We start from the raw sequence: 7,689 nt of genomic DNA, 5'->3' as shown, positions 1-7,689 counted from the left end.
TATTGTACTTAAGTCAACTGAAAAAATCTGGTGTCATCTTCAACAACAGAAAAATGTTCCTGCTTTCTCAGTTTCTTTGCTCACTTCGACAACAGTTTCATCTCTAGATGACATCATGATGCTCACTTCGACAACAGTTTCATCTCTAGATGACATCATGATGCTCACTTCGATAACAGTTTCATCTCTAGATGACATCATGATGCTCACTTCGACAACAGTTTCATCTCTAGATGACATCATGATGCTCACTTCGACAACAGTTTCATCTCTAGATGACATCATGATGCTCACTTCGATAACAGTTTCATCTCTAGATGACAACCCTTACTGCAGTATAAAGTGACCTCATGATATTCATGACTGCAAATAAAAAATAAATCTAAACACCAAATAAGAAATTCAGAAGGTCGCTCCGGGAGTCCGCATATAACCTAAGATAGGGTGAGGAAGTAAATTATAAAACATGATATTCTTTAAGTTGAGGGGCAGAGATCAGCTAGGGAAGGGAATTTTCTCTGTGACACTGTAGTGTGTCTTGACGAATGATTACTTGAAGTGTAATTGTTTTTGTCAAACTGTTCACCAAGTGCTCCACCTAGAGATTCCTATTAACAAAAGCTAAAATACAGGAAGTGGTTCCAGATGACTGTATCAAACGGAGCAGGAACAAAGTTAAGGATACTCGGGTTAAGAAGACTAGCACAGGGCCTACTGTTAAATATAATGAGCAAGACATTCTCAACAGACAAGTGGTTTCGTCCGTACAGCTTGTAGGCTAAGAAATAGTAACCATTGGTTACTGGGTTACTAACACTAGCAATTAATGGTTTGTTTGTTTCTTGTTAGAGCTACACAATGAGATGTGCCCACCAAACCCAGTTTTCAGCGATATAAGCCTTCAGATTTACCGCTAACCACCTGGCATGTGGCGAATATTGGAGATCAGTAATCGAATACAAATATGAATACTTCATATTTGTATGAATACGAAAATGAATACAGTAAAACTGCGAAGTATTCGAATACGAATATATTGGGATGTATTCATGAATACGTTGTCAGGTAATATACAATGATGATAAAACAGTAAACTTTTTTAGAAACTGAAACAAAACAAATTTGAACAAATAATGACATTTTAACACATATTTTTCAAAATGCAAAACCAAAGTTTTAGAACAAAATATATATTTTTAAAGCAGACTTATAGATATTGTAAATGTCCATTGTTCTTTATGAACATCTCAAATGTCTCGTCAATTAGGCGGCAGTGATCGGGTCTGAGGGTTTTTGCCTCCGATGCTCAACAGGGGGAGGGGAGGATGCTGGAACACTGAGGTAGCGTTTGGCTATTAGAGATAGCGTGGGAAACCTAATTTCATGGATTTTCCAATAATCTAGAGGGTTTTTTTCTTGAGAAATGCAAAGACCATCGAGGTGGGTGTTGATCTCTGTATCTTCTTAAGGTGAGGTGCTTGGTTTCTTGGAGGCAGCAAAGAAACTAAAGAGTTTACTTCTTTTGTTGGGGGGGGGGTAAGAATCCTCTTTTGGTTGCATGAATTATAGGATTATTTGTTGAGGAAACTTTCTTGACTTCTTGCTGCAGTACTAACTCTCTCAAGTGGTACTCCAAAACAATTCTGTTGTAGTTCTTCATACTGTTTCTTTCCACTCACAGCATAGTTCATACAAGTTACACCAATTCTCTGTGCATTTCTGGCTATTTCCTGTATAGCAAGTCTTCTCCTAAACATAACAAATCCCACTGTACTCAATAACCTTTAACTTTTGGCTATATGAAATGATTGTTTGCCACAAGGGTTGTTCTACATTATTATTGATCCATTCAATAATTGTTTTCAACCTTTGCTTCAGCATCTTTCAGTTGAGTGGACCACATTAGTTCTTCACCATCACTTGTGGATATCCCATCTTGAACTCTATTCTGTTGTACTTTAGGTTCGTCATCTTTACTATCTTGTGCTTCTTCTTTTTTTTTCACAGTGTTTACATTATTTATTAAGACAAGGCCTTTGGAACAATATATCATCATTTCCATGGTTTCATCCAGGGTGATGCACAATGTACCTGATGATGACAAAACCTTGTCGAAACGTTGTACATTTGCTGTTATGTTAAACTTATATTAAAGTTTTTCTTCATTACCCATTCAAGCCGTCTCCAGCCATTTTTAGTCTCAAAGTGGGTTCCTCGTCATCGAATTTGAAAAACAATGTTAAAGTCGTAATTCTGAAGTTTCTAGAGCCATCTAGCTATCTGGCCTTATGGCTCAAAGAAAGTGTAGTAGTTCCTTCTGAGTTGTCCAATATTTCCTTTCTGTACCATTCATTGACTTTCTGAAAAAGATGATCACATATTGTTTCTCATCTTATATTTATGTTGACACTGCTACCTCTGCATAATCATTCGTATTTGTATCCAATATTGATGAATCTTCAAGGGTTGTGGTTAATTCTTTCTTCAGTATTTTAAATTATGTTCACAATCAGCAGTCGAATAAAATATTTTGTTTTTTCTAGTAATTTGTGTAGAGGGCGAGATATGTTAGGGAATAATTTCACAATATAACAATGTAAGATAACTGTCCAAGAACACTATTTATCTTACCCAAATTCTGTAATGTAAGTCAGTTCTTAACAGATTCGATCTTAGTTCAATATATATATATATACTCTCTACTGACTATGTGTCCCAGGAAACTCACCTGTTGACAAAATAATTCACACTTCTTGGGATTCAGCTTACAGTTCTGTTTTCTCAACCAATCCATCATTTTTAAGTTAATCACAAGTATCATCAAAGGTTTTCCCATGTATTATTATATCATCAAATTAGAACAATTTGACATTCTAGGTAGTCCAGAGATAACTCATTCTATCTGTCATTGAAATGTAGTAGGTGTATTACATAATTCAAATGGTACCATAACAAATTGTCATAACCCGTTTCCTGTAGTAAAGGCTGTTTTTTTTACTACTTTATTCATCGACTTGCATTTGCCAATATGCTCTCTTTAGATCCAATGATGAAAAACTATTTTGTTCCAAATAAAGCAGCCAAAGCAGAATCGGTTCTTGGAAGTGAGTTGGTATTTTTTTTGTGACTTCATTCAACTTCTGGTAGTCCAGGTTGATCGTTGTGGGCCCATTCTTCTTCTTCACAAGTACAATAAATAATGCTCAAGGACTAGTACTCAGTTCTATTACTCCTTGTTCTTTCACAGCTTCTATCGCTTTGACAGCCTCAGCATATTTTGCATCTGGGATTCATCTGGCTGACTGATGTATTGGACCTGCATCTCCTGTATTCATCTTATTTCTATGGCCTAGATTATGAGGTCCACTGCAGATGATATCTTGGTATTTCTATGACCTAGATTATGAGGTCCAATGTAGATGATATCTTGATATTCCTTGAGCAAACCATATAATCTGTGGCATGGATCAGCTGTAAGATATTCAGAGCTCCAGTCATACAACTCTTACAAATGAAGTAGTAGGCTATCTTTATGTGAAGATTGGACATCAGACTTCCTAAATCTTATCTCAAAGGTGACTACTTCTGATGTTCCTTGATGTGAAAGCACTACCTGTACAGCTTTTCATCTTCTAATGTTCCAACCAGAATTGACTTGTATTTCATGGTTTGTTGTGTTCATGGCCATGATGATAATATTCTTATTTTTTAGATCTATGAGAGTTCTTCAAACCAGTTTTCTCTGAACATGTTGGGGTGTTTCTTTCTACAATACCCCAGTTCCTAGATGTAAATTTATTCCTAATTAGCCTTGGTATAAGTATATCACTTCTTAGTGATACAGTAACTGCTTTCTTGTTTCTGGATCTTCAACCTCTGGTGTTGTAATTGTCACAAAGTACACAAGGATTTCCTGGTCATAGTCTGTGAAACTCTTTGTTTCAAGTCTAACCTCACATCCATGTTTCCACATGAAGACTATTCCCAGTAGGCAAACCTCCTCAGTGTCAGTTTTCCACACATCATATGAAGTAGTGAAGCTTCCCTCAGTGAAGGTGACTTCCAACTTTCTTCTTGCTGGAACCTTATGTCTATTTGCTGTCTGTATTAATCCATCTTCTCTCATAATCTCTGGGGGCAATTTCCCACTATTCATTACCAATGTAGCTGTAGAACCAGCATCAATTAACGTGTTGTAAAGCTTACCATTAATGGTTCCATTAATTACTGAACTGGTTTCTTTAAATAATGTGCTTTTCACCTTAGTTAGGGCATATGGAGTATTCTTAGTTTAATTACGCCCCTTAAGTCCAGCTAGTTCCATTCTTTGGGGTTTGGTTAGCTCTTTGTTTTCTTTTCATCTGGGTATGCTTTGAAACTCATCCTTAGGGTATTGTCGCCTTGTTTATTATAATCTGTTAATTATTTACACTCTCAGTTGCAATGACATGTTTCCTAAATTTATAAAGTTCTCTTTTTGATGTCCTTTGATAGGAGTTTTTATTCCCAACGAGCTTTTGTCTGCAATTCCTAGCAATACATCCTTTAAGTTACAATTGTAAATATATTGTCTAATGGTTTACTTCTTCCATTCTATGTAGCTAGTTCTCTATACAATCCTTTCAGTTCTGTAAGACTACCGTCAAAGGGAGTTGACGTGTCCACACTACTTCACCTAATGCTTCCATAGTTTCTAGATGGTGCCTTGAGTTGTTTATCTGTGACTTTAAGGGATTAATATTCCATCACCAATTGAAGAGCTTCTTCTAAAGATGTGTATCTACCTAGCTTTAACTTAATTTGCATATCCTTACCCACTATAGATTAAATAATCTCTCTTTGCCTGTGGCCCGGCATGGCCAGGTGGTTAGGACACTCGACTCGCAATCTGAGGGTCGCGGGTTCGAATCCCTGTCACACCAAACATGCTCGCCATTTCAGCCGTGGGAGCGTTATAATGTGAGCGTCAATCCCACTATGTGTTGTTAAAATAGTAGCCCAAGAGTAGGCAGTGGGTGATGATGACGAGCTGTCCTCCCTCTAGTCTTTCACTGCTAACTTAGAAAGCTTCTAATTGTAACCCTTTATCTGCTCAGTTCCCGTTCTTAATTACAAACTCTGCATCCTGGCTAAAAACATAATTTAATTAATAGCCTAAGCTTCTCTTGTAGTTCTTGGAATAATATTAATTGTATAATACTAAATTTCAAAATGTAAATATTTATCAACAAACGTCACACAGTAACGTGAGGGAGCAGGTGAATTTGTTTTGAATTTTGCACAAAGCTACACGAGGACTTTCCGTGCTTTTAAAAACAGATAACTATGTTAAACACGCACTTTTTTTCTGTAAGAATATCGCTAATAATATTTAAATAACATGCAGGAATGTATACTGGGAGGAAACAGTGGACTGAAGGCTATCAGCATGCCACAAGCACCAATGCTAATGTTTGACGTGAGATTTAGGCATACTTTTCAGGTTAGTTCAGATTTGGACATTATGTTGCTTTTAACTGTGAGAGATTCATTTTAATTTCTAGTTAACTGAACTGGTGTTGAGAGAAAAAAATAGTTCTCTTATACTCTCTCCAGTTTCATACACAAATACCAAAAACGTGTTTATATTATATTTTTGCTCTTTGGCTGTGTTTGGTAGAATAAAATATTTTGATTGTGTACTGTCTCTTTCTTAATACGTAACTTGGTTAGAGTCAAAGAAGAATAGGCCCATACTCTGTATTGAAGTGCTTATATCAGATCTCCAGTTGTGTGGGTACTACGTATTCACCACGAAAGGAAATCATTGTTATTTAGGTTACACATTTACTAACTAACTAACCACTCACTAACAGGTTCACTGCTTATACAAAACAAGTGTCATGTTTTCTAATCTCTTAGTTAATGTGTACATTTCCCTTTCGGGTGGGTTTAGATGCAAAGTCATTCAAATTAAAACCTTTTAATGTTGCCTTTTTCTAGACATGTATGGGACATCGTTTGTTAATTAATTGGCATTAAGCAAAATTCTTACAGGGAAGAAAGAGTGTGACATCTAGATATAGAAAACTATCTATTCTGTTGGCGAATTGGGTAATGACCTGTGGTTCCCACCCAACACTTGTGTCAAAATGGATGTAGGTTAGGTGCAGAATCAAGTTTCGTGTGCAAACCTGCCTTGAGTTGTTTTTTTGTGCTTATCTAGTATTAAGAGCCAGGTTCTCCCCTCCTGTATGGATTTTATTGAGATTTTGCTAAAGTTCTAAACTTAGACTTGAACAGCATTTTACTTTTTACATTTATTATATAATATAACTTAACTGGGATTTTGGTAAAATTTTTCACTTAACTTTTCTTTAGAGATTTTATTCTGATTTTACTGTTAATATAGTTTATAATTTTAGTAAAGTATCTTATTTTAACTCATGATATAAAATGTTTTATTTTAACTTTAATTTAGGTTCAGCTTAAATGTTAGTGTTGCATTGGACTGGAGAGTTTGTTTTTGAATTTCGCGCAAAGCCGTCCCTAATTTAGCAGTTTAAGACAGCTAAGGGAAGGCAGCTAGTCATCACCACCCACCGCCAACTCTTGGGCTATTCTTTTACCAACGAATAGTTGGCTTGAAAGGGCGAGCATGTTTGGTAGGACAGGGATTCGAACCCGCGACCCTCAGATGCCGGGATCTGGACTGGAGAGAGAGTTTACTTAAGTTTAACTTCCTTTCTTTATCTTGCCAGTCCAACACAGTCTCCACAGGTACACTTGGTCTCATTGTATGATACTGTGATTGTAATTTTGTTTGTGTTTATTGTGCACCTTTTTTTTATTCGACTCTATCTTCCCTAGGATTATAGGGATGTACTGTCATGCACTCCATAGTCTGATATCTTCAAACTTCCAGTTACTAAACCCTACCTATCTACTCTGCAGGAAAGATGTGTAATAGAAATGTCACACTTCTCTAACTGATTCATTTATGTTTTTATATATCACAATATTTAATTTTACAGATCTCACGAAAATTCGAGACGTCACCTCAAATCTAGATACTGAGGACAGTTCTAGACATTATGCCAAAACTCCATCTAGCAAGAAATTCATAGTGTTTAAATTAAAATATCAAATGCATAACCTACAACACTATTATATCTTTTCTCATTGGAAATCTGTATTATAAGACCAATAAAGAAATATTTTTAAAAATTATTTTCAGTCTGACTGTATGTAGTTTGAAATGCCTTTCTTGCTTTAACAATATGAATATACTAATTTAAAAAGACAGACAGAATACACACATGATATACTGTCCTATCTCACGTTTCTCTCTCTTTTTCAGTATTATTATTGAAAAGGTCACAAAAATTACAATTATCATATTGTTACGACAATGGAAGTCACGTGACTCTAGTAACACGTCATGAACTTCTAGGACGTTTATGTCCCTTCCTGAAGCCTCGAGAGGTTACTAGATATGTGGTATTCTTGTGTATATAAGACCGGTAAGAAGTGACGGCAACAATGTAATGTAGTTGAATTGCAGACAGATATAGAGACGGACAGTTGGGTCGCGCGTGAGTCGTTCGTTGTGAATTATAGCGTTTGTTATAGCGTGACCGTAGAAATTAAGTGAATTTCAAAGTTTTATTGAGAAAGAATAAACTAGTTTTATTTAAGAAAGGACTTGTG

Source organism: Limulus polyphemus, unplaced genomic scaffold (genome assembly GCF_000517525.1).
Source record: "Limulus polyphemus unplaced genomic scaffold, Limulus_polyphemus-2.1.2 Scaffold3047, whole genome shotgun sequence".
NCBI classification, from domain to species: domain Eukaryota; kingdom Metazoa; phylum Arthropoda; class Merostomata; order Xiphosura; family Limulidae; genus Limulus; species Limulus polyphemus.
The sequence above is the reverse complement of the archived record's forward strand: the minus strand, read 5'-3'. Positions refer to the sequence as shown.